Consider the following 15,976-nt stretch of genomic DNA (forward strand, 5'->3'; position numbering starts at 1 on the left):
CATAACTTCCCTCCTATCCACAACCTTCCCATCTCCTGCTCCCTCTCCTATTCCATTCACATGAAGATTCATTTTCTTTTTTTTAACTTTCATTTAATAAATATAAATTTCCAAAGTACAGCTTATGGATGTTTTATTCTAATTCTGTAAAGATTGTTATTTGTATTTTGAGAGGGATTACATTGAATCTGTAGATTGCTTTAGGTATTATAGATATAGTAGAGATATTTTAATGATATCAGTTCTTCTGGTTCATGAGCAAAGAATGGCTTTCTAATTTTTTGTGTCCTCAATGGTATCTGTAACTAATGTTTGATAATTTTCATTAGAGATCTTTCACTCTAGGGTTAAATTTATTCCCCAATATTGATTTTTTCATAGCTATTGTGAATTGGGTTTCTTTTTTAATTTTTCTTAATGAGTTTTTATCATTAGTGTATCCAAAAGCTACCATTTTTTGTATGTTTATTTTGTAACCTGCAACTTTACCAAACTGGTTTATCAATTCTAACAGCTTTTTGGTGGAGTGTTGATGTTTTTCCGTGTACAACATTATGTCATCTGCAAACCTGGATAACCTGACTTGTTTCTTTCCAGTTTTGATGGGGGCCTTTCTTTCTCTCTCTTCTTTTCTTCTCTTTTCTTTTCTTTTCTTTTCTTTTCTTCTCTTCTCTTCTCTTCTCTTCTCTTCTCTTCTCTTCTCTTCTCTTCTCTTCTCTTCTCTTCTCTTCTCTTCTCTTCTCTTCTCTTCTCTTCTCTTCTCTTTTCTTTTCTTTTCTTTTCTTTTCTTTTCTTTTCTTTTCTTTTCTTTTCTTTCTTTTCTTTCTCCTAATTGCTCTTGTTAAAATTTCCAATGCTATATTGAGCAAAAATGGTGAAAGTAGATATCCTTGTCTTATTTGAAATCTAAGGGGAAATTCTTTTAGCTTTTCCCCATTCAATAGTATATTGGCTGTTGGTTTGTCATATAGAGCCTTTAAAATTTTGAGGTATATTCCTTCTATACTTAGTTTGTAGGTATTTTTTTAATCATAAAGGGGTGTTGAATCTTGTCAGATATGGTTTTTGTTCTTCGTTCTGTTGATGTGATTTAGGATATTTGTTGATTTGCAAATGTTGCACTATCCTTGCATTCCAGGGGTAAATCCTACATGATCATGATGTACAGTCTTTTTGATTTGGTTTTGGGTTCAATTTGCTAGTATTTTGTTGAGAATCTTACCATCTGTGTTCATTAAGGATATAGGTGTGTAGTTTTCATGTAATATCTTTGTTCAGTTTTGATATCAAAGTGATGCTGGCCTCATAAAAAGAGTTTGGTAGAATTTCATCCTGTTAAATTTTTTAGCATAATCTGAAGAATATTGGAGTTACTTCTTTTTTGCATGTTTTGTAGAATTTAGTAGTAAGGCTTTTAGGTCCTGGACTTTTCCTTGTTGCAAGACATTTGATGACTGCTTAAGTATCATTGCTTTTATGGGTGTGTTTAGATGTCTATATCTTATTGATTTAATCTTGGTAGGTTACATTTATCCAGGAATTTATTGATTTTTTTGAGGTTTTCCAGTTTATTAGTATTTAGCTCTTTTTTTTTTTTTTTAAAGATTTACTTATTTATTTGAAAGGCAGAGTTACAGAGAGAGAAGGAGAAACAGAGAGAGGTCTTCCATCCATGGTTCATTGCCCAAATGGCTGCAATGACTGCGACTAGGCCAAGCCAATGCCAGGAGCTTCTTCTGGGTCTCCCACGGGGGTAGTAGAAGCCCAAAGTCTTAACCATGTTATGTCATTTCCCAGGTGTATTAGTGTATTAGCAGGGAGCTGGGTTGGAGGTAGAGCAGCCGGGACTCAAGCCAGCACCCATATGGGATGCTGGTGCTGCAGGCCATGGCTTAACCTGCTGCATCATAGCATGGTCCCATATATAGTTTTTTAGTTTCTTAAGATCCTTTGCATTTAGTGGTGTCAGTTGTTATGTATCCTTTTTATCTCTAATTTTATTTGAATTTTCTTTTTTGTCTGTTTTAGTCTGGCTAGAGGTATCTATTTCATTTATTGTCTCAAAAAACACATCATTTTGTTTTGCTGATATTATTTATATATATATATTTAGTTTCAACATCATTTATTTCTGATCTGATCTTTATTATTTCTTGCCTCTTGCTGAATTTGGGGTGATTTGTTTCTGTCTTTGAGATGCATCATTTGATCTTTAATTTGAAACTTTTTTTCGTGTAAGAACTTAATGGTGTAAACTTCCATGTTAATACTGTTTTTGCTGTATACCACAAGTTTTGGTATGCTGTATTTTCATTTATTTCAAGAAATTTTTTAATTTCCATTTTAATTTCTTCAGTGGCCCATTGATCATTCAGTAGCTTGTTTGTTGTTTAATTTCCAAGTGGTAGAACTGTGGTGGGACTGTAGCCTGTGCAATGTGCGAAGTTGCCGGATTACCACTGAGGAATCAGTGGGTAACATGGTCAACTGTTGGTTGTGATTTTGTGAAATTTGTGCAGGAAAGAGGAGCTGAGAATATTTGGTATTTTGAGCATTATTGCAATAACAACTTTCATAATCATCATATATGAGAAGTATACAAACATTTATTTTTTCATGGTATGTTTAGCTTTGGAGTGTGTCTTTGTGGGTGAAATGAGTTTTTGGGTTGAAAGTGCATGCTGATAAAAATAGAGTATTCAATTTCTCTTCTTTCAAAAAGTTGATGAAGACACTAGCTTACACAAAGTATCTGTCGGCAGTTATTACCTGCCATAGGGATCTTGGTGATATAACTGACTACATAGGAAACAGAAGACAAATAGGTTGAGAAAGCATCTGCATCTCCTTCAAAAGTTAATAATAAGATTAAGAAGAATGTGTCTGAAGACTGATTTAATATGCAACTGTAAATTGTATGTTTACATAATGCCCTGTGAAATATAATTTATCATTTAGATAAAATGCTTGTTTACAATGGCTTTCATTCATTTTTTTATTCTATACTTTTCTGTGCATCTGTAAAGACTAAAGCAGCAGCTGTGAATATGTTGGCTGCATCTGTAGAGGAATACCCACAACCACGAGAGATGCCTAGTTTATATTGCTGTGTTAGGATCCTGTAAGCAGCAAACTAGTTAATTTCAATAATGTCTTTTTTTTTCTATCCATTTTATAGATTCAGGTTCATTATGTCAAATGTGAAGTATTTCATAGTGTAGTGGATGATTTTGTAAAATTCGGTTCAAAGTTTCAAGATTAAAATAAAGTTAATTTTGCTGTGTTGTACATTTTGGTTTTATTTAATTTGTTACTACAGACAAATATGGATGCATTCAGGATGGTATGAGCCTAGACTATTGTATTATTACAAATGGTAGAAAAAAGCATTATATGGAGGCAATATAGGTAGTAAATTAAGTAGATTTGGGATGCTGTTCTTGGTATTCATCAGGATATCCTCATAATTTATCATTGTTCATATTCTACCAATGATAATAAAAGCAAGAACTGTCAAAATTTCTATACTTTCAAATATATACAATATGGGGTAACCGAATATAAAGTTTCTATGTGAGAAGCTCATAATTTTCTTAAAACTAAATATGAAATACATGAAATCTGTTTCCTTTATATAAATAAATGAAAATATGTTGTTAGGATTTAGGTAAATATAACAAAAAACCTGTTTATGCATTAAACAGTACAAAGATATTGCTGATATTTAATATTCCTTAAAATGCCATTATTTGTAGATTCTATAAGTACAGAAACATTTACAAATAATCATGGTAATTAAAATAAAATAAAATAAAATAAAAACAAAAAATAGTTTTAGCTGGCAATGTTCTTTTAATCTGTGCTACCTACCATCAATGGGATATTAGACATATTTTAGGGCAGGAAGATTTTTGGAAATAAACCCAAATGCCTGCTGTGTTATTGAGCTGTTTTTGTAAATGAATCATCTAAAATTTTTGTTATATTTATTGAACATCAGAATATATTTAATAAATGTATTTATGAGTAGAATACCAAAAAATTTGAACTCTGAACACTTTTAGTAAATTGCAGTTGTTTAATACAAGTTATGAACAGGAAAGCATTTCAGTGCATCCCTATAAAAGGGAAGATGGGAATCAATGAAATATTATTCTTCAAATGAAGCACATGATTTAGATATGAAATCCTATTGTACTTTGAAATAACTCAAACTGTAGGGAAAAACTTTTCAATGGAGCTCCTGTTTTCAACTGAATAAATTTATACTTTACTGGAAATGATTGCATTTGATTAGCTCTGTGCAATTTCAGGGTTTGTAGTTGATAAAAAATTATAAAGAATATACAAAACATAGAGAGATCTTTGAAGAGTTTGATTTTGTAAAAGCAATTGTGAAGTACCCAGAATGGAGACAAAAATCAGTATAGCTGGTGCCATGGCTCACTAGGCTAATCCTTTGCCTGTGGTGCCAGCACCCCAGGTTCTAGTCCCGGTTGCTCCTCTTCCATTCCAGCTTTCTGCTGTGGCCCGGGAAGGCAGTGGAGGATGGTCCAAGTGTTTGGGCCCTGCACCCGCATGGGAGACCAGTAAGAAGCACCTGGTATCAGTCTTTTTGAGGGGTAAACCAATGGAAGGAAGACTTTTCTCTCTGTCTCTCTCTCACTGTCTAACTCTGCCTGGCAAAAAAAATCGGTACAGTTGGTCCTTTGTGTCTGCAGATTCTGCATCTGTGATTTCAACCAATTTCAGATTGAAACTCTGGAAAAAAATAGCCTCTGTATGGACTTTTTAATCTGTAAACAAAGTGGTATGACAACTATTTACATTCTGTTTACATTACATTGTTAAATAATATTTATTAGAGAGAGAGAGAGAGAGAGAGAGATCGATCTTCCATCAATTGGTTCATTCCCTAAGTGGCCACGACAGCATGCTGGGCTAGGTCAAAGCCAGGAGACTAAAACTCCATCTGGGCCTGCCACATGAAGGGGATCCTAAGTATTGGGGCCATCATCCTCGACTTTCCCTGGTACATTAACAGGGAACTGAATTGGCAGGAGAGTGGCTTGTATTCTGCAATCTGATTTTGGATGCTAGTATCACATGTGGCAGCTTAATCCAATGTGCACAAGCCAGCCCCTGCTTTATATTTTTTTAAGTTGTATTTTGTCTTGTCTCTATTCTTTGAACAATGTAGAATAACAAATATTTACATGGTCTTTACATTGAATTAAGCATTATAAGTAAGGTATAGGTAGTGTAAGTATACAGGAGGATGTGTATATATATGGTACATTACTTCATGTAAGGAACTTGAACATCTGCAGATTTTGTTATATAAGGAGGGTCTTGAAACCAATCCTTGATGAATACCAAAGGACAACTGTACTTATAAGTGTATGGGGCTTATATATTTACAAATTTCAACATGAAAACATTAGAAATGAGTATATTCTCCATTTAATGTAGTTTGTTCTACTTACCTTGGAACCTAAAAGAGAATAATTTCTTAATTAAAAATTATTGCCTATGGAGAAATTGTCAGAAATTTGAATATGATTACAAGCAATTTTGTGAATAATTCAGTATTAATATTATATTAGAAACACATTTCAGAAAATACCTGTAACATGATTTTAAAGATATAATAGGCAAGAATAATTTTATCTCTTATGCTATTTTTAAATGTACAGATAGTTGACACAAATGTGTTTAACTGGTCACATATATTTGTTTTTATTTTTAGAAAGAATTTATCCATTTCTGGTAGTTTTTAAATAGAACTATTTGATACATCTAATAATATGGTGAAATAAAGTTGTTGATCATTAAATAAATCTCTCAAAAAGTTCATTTTTTAAAGATTTATTTTATGGGGCCAGTAATGTGGTATAGCGGGTAAAGCTGCCACCTGCAGTGCTGGCATCCCATATGGGGCGCTGGTTTGAGTCCTGGCTGCTCCACTTCTGATCCAGCTCTCTGCTATGGCCTGAGAAAGCAGTGGAAGATGGCCCAGGTCCTTGGGCCCCTGCACCCACATGGGAGACCCGGAAGAAGCTCCTGGCTTTGGATTGGCGCAGCTCTGGCTATTGCTGCCATATGGGGGGTGAACCAGCAGATGAAAGACCTCTTTCTCTCTCTGCCTCTGCCTCTCTCTAACTCTGCCTTTAAAATAAATAACTTTATAAAAAAAGATTTAATTTACTTACTGAAAGGCAGAGTTAGAGAGAGAGAGAGAGAGAGAGAGAGAGAATCTTCCATCCGCAGGTTCACTTCCAAAATGGCCAAAATGGCCAGGGCTGCACCAGACTGAAGCCAGGAGATTGGAGCGTCTTTCAGATCTCCCAAGGTGTGTGCACGGGCCCAAGTACTTGGGCCATCTTCTTCTGCTTTCCCAGGAGTGTGGGAAGTGGAGCAGTTGGGACTCGAATTGGTGCCTTTATGGGATGCCAGTGTCAGAGACAGTGGCTTTAACCTGCTATGCCACAACCCTGGTTGCCAAAAATTTCATTTTAAAAAGTAGTCTAGCTCTGCTTTGCCTTCTCCAATTGCCCAACTTATATGATAGATGATTATCTAGCTCATCAATTTAACGCTTGGAGAGTTCCTATTAGCATATTATCTGAGCAAACTATCTTTCCAAAGATATATATATATCTTTATTTAAAAAGTAATTCAAATGCTATTTTTTCTCTCACCATGGTTCCTCTTTTACTTAAATATTTCAGTAGTACTTGCTAGTGGATGAACATTAATACAGAAAAATTACTTATATTTTGGAAATATTTTACATGTACAAAATGAGTATTCAAGGTATAAAGTGTTATGATTGTTTTTTTCCTGTCCATGCCCTATGTATTCCATTCATTCTAGATTTTAATTACATCTTATCATTGTTTTGATTATGAATATTATATAGGTGAGGGATTATCAAAGTGCAGCCTGCATGCTCAGTCTGGCTCAATTCCTGTTTTTGTAAATAAAGTATCATTGGAATACAATCACAACCACTTAGTGTTTTTCTTTAGATCTTCACACTAAGTTTATTGAATGTTTTTTAACAATGCTAAGTAGCAGTTTTTTGGCAGCTAACATCTTTTAAAAACAAAATAAGATTCAGCCATTGAAGGAAGAAATTCCAGAACATTATTTCAGCATGACTCTTCCTGCCCCCAAATACAGCCTGTCTATGCTTGTGCACATTTTAATGCACATTCTTGGGGCACATGCTTCTATGGATTAAATGCCTGGTGCCTAAATCCTTAAGTTCTAATCCCCAATGTGATTTAGATGGTGTCTTTGATAGGTCATAAGAGTGTAGTCTTTGTGATTAGATGAGTGTCCTTACAAAAATAGATGGAAAACAGTTCATGAACCTGATTACTCCCTCTCTCTTCTCCTTCCTCCACCCTTGCCTGGGAATCTAAAAGAAACCACTATCTTTTACTTACTACATTTGTATATCTTTTATATATATATAATATAAAATATATATCTATAATATATAAATATATTTATATACAATATATATATATATATATATATAGAGAGAGAGAGAGAGAGAGATAGAATATATATGAAAGCATATTTTAATTTGTTGTTTCAGTGCCCAAAAGCTTGCATTAGCTGGATTTGGAAGCAAGAATCCAGTCCAGGTCTTTTATGTGGCTGTAGACTTTCAATAACTTGAGCCATCACCATTGCTTCCCAGGGTCTATATCATTAGCAAGAAGCTGGAGTCAGGAGCCAGACAGTTATCAAACTGAAGCACGACAATATGAGACACAGGTGTCTTAAGCATCGGGCAAACAGCCTACTACAGATCAGCCAGGAAGAGTGTCATCTTCATACTCTTAGACTGAATCTGGAAATACCCCTTGTTTCATACCCTCACCAGCATTCTGTTTTTTAGCTCTCTACAGTGTATTAAACATTATCTCATTATGGTTTTAATTTGCTTTTTTGTTGTTGTTGTTTGTTTGTTTGTTTGAAAGAGTTACAGAGAGAGAACAAGAGACAGAGGCAGATCTTCTATACTGGTTCATTCCCCAGTTGACCACATGGCCAGGGCTGGGCCTGGCTGAAGCCAGGAGCCTAGAACTCCATGCAGCTCTCACACATGGGTGGCAGGGGCCGAAGGACTCGGGTCATCTTCTGATGATTTTCAGGGAGCTAATTGAAAGTGGATTCACGAGAACTTGAAATGACACTCAGTATGGGAAGCCAGGATTGCAGGCAGTGGCTTAACCTGCTGTGCCACTTTGCCAGCTCTTATTTTGCTTGTTCTTAATGATTAATCAATGATTTTTAGTAAATTTCATGTATTGCTTGGTTGATTAACTTTTTTTTCATTATTATCAAATATCTAATTTAGCCTTGTATCTGTTTTTAAAAATTGAGATTTGGGGATAGTTAAATTAGCAATTGTAGGAATTCTTTATTCAGAATATAGGTTCTCTCTCAGGTATATGTGCTGCTACAAATATTTTTTCCCAGTCTGTGGTATTTTTATTCATTTTCTTATTTGGTGCCTTTTATGGCCAGAAATTTCTAATTTCGTTTGTATCAGTTGTGCTTTTGTATCCTTTGGAAGCCTGTGCCAAGATCACAGAAATACTCTTTTTTTTTTTTTCTGGAAACTGAGGTTTTGTTTTTGTAAATCTTTATTTGTTTAATGTATGAGAGAGAGAGAGAGAGAGAGAGAGAGAGAGAGACAGAGAGACAGAGAGAGATGTCTCCCATCCATTTGTTTACTCCCCAAATACTATCAACAGCAGCGGCTGGGCAAGGCTAGAGCTGGGAACTAGGAATGAAATGCAGGTCTTTATGTGAGTGGCAAGAACCCATTTTCTTGAGCCATCATTTTCCACCTCCCAGAGTGTACATTAGCAGGAAGCTGGAACTGGGAGTGGAACCTGGACTTGAATGATGTGGATTATGGGTGTCCCAAGCAGCATCTTGATTATTAGGCCAAACACCTGCTCCCGTCCCAGGTTTTTATGTTTTGGTTCTATGAGCCTTCAGTTTTTTTTTTCTGTATGGTGGATGTAGGAGCTGATAATACTCAGCTTCTCAGTTTCTTAGTGTTTCAAGTGCATTGCTGGAATAAGTGGCACTGAATGTTGGGCTCTGGATGAAAATATTTTGATTTCTCATTGTTCATAGACTTTTTCCAAAGCAAGCCTGTTTGACAGGACCAGAGAAGTTATTCCCTTGTTTTCTTTTTTAAAGATTATTAGGCCGGTGCCGTGGCTCACTAGGCTAATCCTCCGCCTAGCGGTGCCGGCACACCGGGTTCTAGTCCCGGTCGGGGCACCGGATTCTGTCCCGGTTGCCCCTCTTCCAGGCCAGCCCTCTGCTGTGGCCAGGGAGTGCAGTGGAGGATGGCTCAGGTGCTTGGGCCCTGCACCCCATGGGAGACCAAGAAAAGCACCTGGCTCCTGGCTCCTGTCATCGGATCAGCGCGGTGCGCCGGCCGCAGCGCGACGACCGCGGCGGCCATTGGAGGGTGAACCAACGGCAAAGGAAGACCTTTCTCTCTGTCTCTCTCTCTCACTGTCCATTCTGCCTGTCAAAAAAAAAAAAAAAAGATTATTTATTTATTGATTTGAGAGGTAGAGAGAGAGAGAGAGAGAGAGAAAGGTCTTCCTTCCGTTGGTTCACCCTCCAAATGCCCGCTACGGCTGGCAGTGCACCGATCCAAAGCCAGGAGCCAGACGCTTCCTCCTGGTCTCCCATGTGGGTGTAGGGGCCCAAGCACTTGGGCCATCCTCCTCTGCCTTTTCGGGCCATAGCAGAGAGCTGGACTGGAAGAGGAGCAACCAGGACTAGAACCAGCACCCATATGGGATGCCGGGGCCGCAGATGGAGGGTTAGCCAAGTGAGCCACGGCACTGGGCCCCTCCCCTTGTTTTCATGATCTGAGTACTCAGAGATCATTCTCCATTTATTTGCAATGATATATTTATGTTTAATTTAACATAATTATGTTTGATGTAATAGTTCCGATTCAAGATCAGTCCTCTTCATTTTTGATCTTGTTTTTGATTATATATTAAGTGTGTGTGTGTGTGTGTGTGTTTCAGGAAAAGACAAAAAATGGAGTAGGGGTAAGGAGAAGCATGGAACTTGACTTTTAGTGAAGAGTAAGGAAGATACTGTACCTGGAAGGTGATACCTCCTGAAAGACTCCTTAAAGAGACAGAAGTTTTTTTGTTACTTTGTGAACTTAGCTGAGACTCTTAATGGTTTAATCACTCTTTATTTTGGTCCAATCCATCAAAATCTTAACAGGTACCAGTTATGATCCACACAATAGGATTCCTGATACGCTTGACCTAAAATGTCTGGTAAACTGGCTAGGAGGTTTCTTTAACATTCCACTTATCTTTGGATCCTTAACAAATTACTCAAAAACTTGGTTTAAAACAACTAATATTTGATAATGTCTCATGGTTTTCAGAGTTAAAGAATTCAGACAGGCTTGACTAGGGGATTCTTCTGTGTGGTATGGATACGGGTCACTTAATGATAGTATGCCCATGGAGGACTGCTCTAGGCCGACTGAGATGGCTTCAGTGATTTGTAGTGCCTTCTTGTGAATGACTGCGTACTGGGCTCAGCTGAAACTACCAACCCGAGGGTTTACAGATGATCTCTCTGGCATGGCAACCTTACAATGTTTAGATACTCAATGAATAGAGTAGAAGCTACATGGACATTAGATTTTGCATAATAGTTTGGGTATCTACTAAAGGACCAAGTGTTGAGGGCTTAATCCAGAGTCTTATGTTAATGGAATAAGGATGGAACTTAATCAAACTATAGTGTATAAAGACAGGTTCTTGGAAAGTGATGAGATTGGATTAATTATGTGGACCAAATTGTCCTTTTTGATCAAATTGTCATTGGCAATGACTAGCCTGTCTCCATTCCTTTTCACTGAAAAGTGAAGTGCAATTCAGACAGACAAAAGTAGGGATAGTAAGCAAAATTTATTGAAGTTCATTCCAAGTGGAGAATAGGCCAGTTGAGGGAACACATGACACCCTTTTTTTCTTGGTTTGGACATTTATCCCTAAAGTATTAAGGGTCTTTACTAGTGATGTGGTTGTGATGCTCATGATTGGCATTTGTCACTGATATCTGGGAAATGCATACCTTTGGGCTCTCAGCTAGTTTGGCTGAGCTCCCAGTTTATCAGAATAATTTATTCACAAGTTAAACTTCAAAGTGGGCTGTCTTGGGTGGATCAGAGTGGGTAGCAGGGCCCTTGGATTCATCTCTGGAGATCTTGTGGCCCCTCCCCAATCACTCATGTCTAGTTATTTGCCTGACAAAATTATGGTGGGATTAATAAGGAGAGATCAAACAGGGCAGATGAGTGTGATTCCTGTCTCTCTGTGTCTCCTGGCTCACCATGTGACACCCCCCCCCTTCACAAGTGTTCATTTAATTGGAAACTGAGGTTTTATTTTTGTAATTTTTTTATTTGTTTAATGTATTTGAAATGGAGAGAGAGAGAGAGGAGTGAGAGAGAGGAGGGGAGGGGAGGGGAGGGGAGGAGAGGAGAGGAGAGGAGAGGAGAGGAGAGGAGAGGAGAGGAGAGGAGAGATATCTCCCATCTGTTTGTTTACTCCCAAATACTGTCAGCAGCAGCAGCTGGTCAAGGCTAGAGCTGGGAACTAGGAACTAAATGGGTTTGCCTGTACTTGGACTGTGAATGTTCACAATTATAGCCAAAATAAACATTCATCCTTCATAAGTAGGCTTCCTCTCAGGCACTTTAACAGAAACCTGTCTAGTACAAAAAAATTATTCCAAAGAAAGAGTCACTATTAACTATATCTGAATATGGGGAAGAACATTCGGAATTGGTTTACTTTACCAGAAGATGTTGGAATATTAGGAAGAACAGGCTAGAGAAAATATAGAATGCTGTGATCACAGCATTATGTGATTCTGGATAGGACTCAAAACACCAAAATGCTGGTAGGAATATGGACGATAAAGCCATGCTAGAAGTTTTAGATGGAAATGAAGACTGTGTTAGGAATTGGACTAAAGGCCACTATTATCATCCTGTGACAACCTGACTGTATTGTATCTCTGTATTGATGCTTTGTGGGAGGCTGAGCTTAAAAATGGTGGACACATTTGTTTGCTGGATGAGATTTCAAGGTAGCAAAGTGTTCAGGCTGCAACTTAAGTTTTATCGGATACTGCTAATAAGTTTTATAGTGAGAATCAGGAGCAAAACGGAGCAGTAAGATTTGGACAGTTTGCAGCCTGGCCAGAGAAGTGCAGAAATAGCAAGTTTGGGAAAGAATGCTATGGAGAAACTTTTGCTAAAGAGATTAGCCCAGGTAAAAGGGTGCCATGTGTTAATGGACATGACAATGATAGATCCTAATGGCATCTCAGAGTTGGTCCACAGGATGAGAGGCATGAAAGGGCATTCCTGTTTCCTGAAATCCTGGGGCCAGCTCTGAATTCTTAATTCCAAGCAAAGTCCTCAGAAGCCACTGTAGCCCTTATTCAAGCAAGTCACAGAGTATTTCTTTCTTTTCTTTTCTTTTTTTTTTTTTTTTTTGACAGAGTGGACAGTGAGACAGAGACAAAGAGAAAGGTCTTCCTTTACCGTTGGTTCACCCTCCAATGGCCACTGTGGCCGGTGCGCTAAGCCAGGAGCCAGGCGCTTCTCCTGGTCTCCCATGCGGGTGCAGGGCCCAAACACTTGGGCCATCCTCCACTGCACTCCCTGGCCACAGCAGAGAGCTGGCCTGGAAGAGGGGCAACCGTGACAGAATCCGGCGCCCCAACCAGGACTAGAACCCGGTGTGCCGGCGCCGAAGGTGGAGGATTAGTCTATTGAGCCGTGGAGCCAGCCCAGAATATTTCATACTGGTAGCAGACCTTGGTGTTGACCTTTGTGTGATACTGATTTTATGGGTGTGTATAGAGCAAAAAATTATGGTGTCATAGTGATTTTCACCAAGGTTTCAAAGGAAATCTTTGGAGATGAGAGTTTTGCTGCAGGGTTGGAGCCCTTATGCTGGCAATAGTGAAGCTCTGGGATTGAAAGCTGCATTGATGACTCCCAAAAAGTGGAGTTTTTGGCATTGATGTACACCTGCTGAGACAAGCTGAAAGCAGTATGCCAAGAAAGCCTTGGTAAGCCACAGACATCAGTGTGTAGCCTTAGAAAGTAGCCATGTGGGCAAAGACCACAGAGTCATAGAGGCACAGAGGCCTGTACATAGATTTCAAAGGTTGCTTCTGACAACATGGAGGCCTAAGCAAAGAGTTACTGTAGTGGAGCCATGGCAGGGAACTTCTACTAGGGCGATGCTGTATGCTACAGCTGCTGCAGAGTCCATATCAGGCAATGTCTAGGGGAGATGAAGAGATGAAACTTCAACCCATGAGAGCTGAAACGTGGGGTATGGACAGAAAAGCCTGAGGTCTGGACTATTTCCACCACAATGTGCTCAGCGAGGGAGCGTTAGCGTTTTATGATTGCTGTGCTGAATTTTGGTCTTGTTTTGGCCCTACTGAGACTATTTCCTTGTCTTTCCCTTTGGGAATTTAAACGTATGTCTCATGCCTGCACTACAATTGTATCTTGAACTATGTAAACTAGATTTTTAAAAAGATTTATTTATCTATTTGAAAGGTAGAGAGTATAGGTATAGAGTATAGGTATAAAGAGAGTAAAGGTATAGAGAGAGGTGAGAGGATAGAGGGGAGAGAGAGAGAGAGAGAGAGAGAGAGAGAGAGAGACCGAGATCTTCCTTCCACTGGTTTACTTCCCAGATGGCTGCAATGGCCAGAACTGGGTTAAGCAAAAGCCAGGAGTCAGGAGCTTCATCTGGGACTCCTATCTGGGACTTGGGCCATTTTCTGCTGCTTTCCCAAGGTGCATTAGCAGGGAGCTAGATCAGAAGTAGAATGGCTGGGACTCGAACCGGTGCTGATTTGGGATGCTGGCACTACAGGTAGAGGCTTAACCTTCTATGCCACAATGCCAGCCCCATAAACTAGCTTTTGACTTTTCAGGGCTCACAGCCATGGATATTTGCCTTGAGTTTCGGGTGAGATTCTGGACTTTGGACTTCAATACTAATGTTGGATTGTGTTAAGCCTTTGGGACTTGTCGGGGATAAAATGGATCTATTTTGCATTGTGAGGTAGATATGAACCTTTGGGGACCAGAAGTGCAATGATAGGATTTGGGTAATAGTTTTGGTGCCCCCAAAGGCCATGTGTTTAGGACTTGATCCCAGGTCATATGTTAATAGATAAAGATGGAACTTAATCTAACTATGTTGGCTGAAGGTGAGGCCTTAACAGTTGATCAGATTGGCATTTTTAGGGCAGCTCCCTTATGATTGAATCACCGTGGATTTATACAGAGAGAGACTGTACTAAGGGTAAATAATGAGTGTGCTTCCTGTGTCTCTCTGTTTTTTGGATTCCTGGCTCACCCTGTTATCCTCCTCTATGTATTCTCTGCCATCTACCAAACTCATCAGATATCAGACTAATGGGGTTGCATAATCTCAGACTGTGAACTTCCAAAACCGTGATCCAAAATAAGTCTTTCTGCATAAATAATATTTCTCAGGTATTTTAGTTACATTAATGAAAAGCTAATATAATAAAGTAGTCCTTTATGAGCTTCCCTCAGAAATCACTTAGCATCTTATCTGTTGTACTCTGTTGGTTGAAGCTTTCACTTAACTCACTTCAAGGGGGAGAATAGAGTCTTACCTCTTGATGAAAGATATATGAGAGACTTTGCATCTCTTTTTAAAACTACTGCAAGTTACCGTTAGGCTACTTATATTGTTATTATACAAAAAATACACTCACCTTCTTCTAATCTTCTCTTCTGGAGGCTTCATGCTATTACAGCATCAGCCTCAAGATTGAGGTCTAAAGTCTCGTATAAGATCATAAACAATAACAGATGAAGCTCTTTGAGTTCATTTCCTTAGGCACAATTCTACTTGCTATGAAGAACTGTAAACTTCAGAAAAAGCCTTGCTTCCCCAACACATACATGCAGGAAACAGTGATGGGGCACAAGAGACATTCCCTTCGAAAAGGGGACAGATGGCAGGTGTTTGGCAGTTGTTAGTATAGCAGTTTTGAAATTGAGCTGTGTACATATTGTCAGTTTCATGAATAGGGCTCATTCTTGCTCCCTGTCAATAATTCTTCCAGTTCTTGGTTCTGCTCTATGTGTATTCCTTTTTTATTTGTTTTTCAAAAATTTATTTATTTATTTGGAAGAGTTACACAGAGGGAGTGGGAGAGGCAGAGGGAGAAGGAGAGAGAGACGGAGAGGGAGAGGGAGAGGGAGAGGGAGAGGGAGGTATCATCCATCCTCTTGTTCACTCCCCACTTGGCTGCAATGGATGCACTGATCCGAAGCCAGGAGCCAAGAGATGATTCCGAGTCTCCCTCATGGGTGCAGGGACCTAAGGACCTGGGAAATCTTCTGCTGCTTTCCCATGCCATAACAGAGAGCTAGGTCAGAAATGTAGCAGCACCCAAATGGGGTGCGGGCACCACAAGCAGTGGCTTTACCCTCTACACCACGACACCGGCCCCTTATTTTTTAAACACAGCAAGTTTTGTAGCTAAGTAACATTCTTATTTAGCTTGTTCCATGCCCAAATAAATTTGGGATTCTAAAAATCTCTCTTCACTATTTTCGTTGCTCATGTTCCTTTTAGCAAAAGTTGATATACATTCTTTAAAAATTATTGAGATCTCTTATATATCAGTTTTTAAGTCAGCTTCATTAGTCAAATGCTATATACACATCAGGATAAATCAATCTGGGATCCAGGTATTCTGGTGTAACACATAAAGCCACTGCTTGTGATGTCAGCAACCCATGTTGGAGTGCTGCTATGAGTCCCCATTGCTTTTCTTCCAGTCCAGCTTCCTACTAATGTCCCTA

Source organism: Oryctolagus cuniculus, chromosome 6 (assembly GCF_051225735.1).
Source record: "Oryctolagus cuniculus isolate XC-2025 breed Fujian yellow rabbit chromosome 6, ASM5122573v1, whole genome shotgun sequence".
Taxonomy (NCBI): Eukaryota; Metazoa; Chordata; class Mammalia; order Lagomorpha; family Leporidae; genus Oryctolagus; species Oryctolagus cuniculus.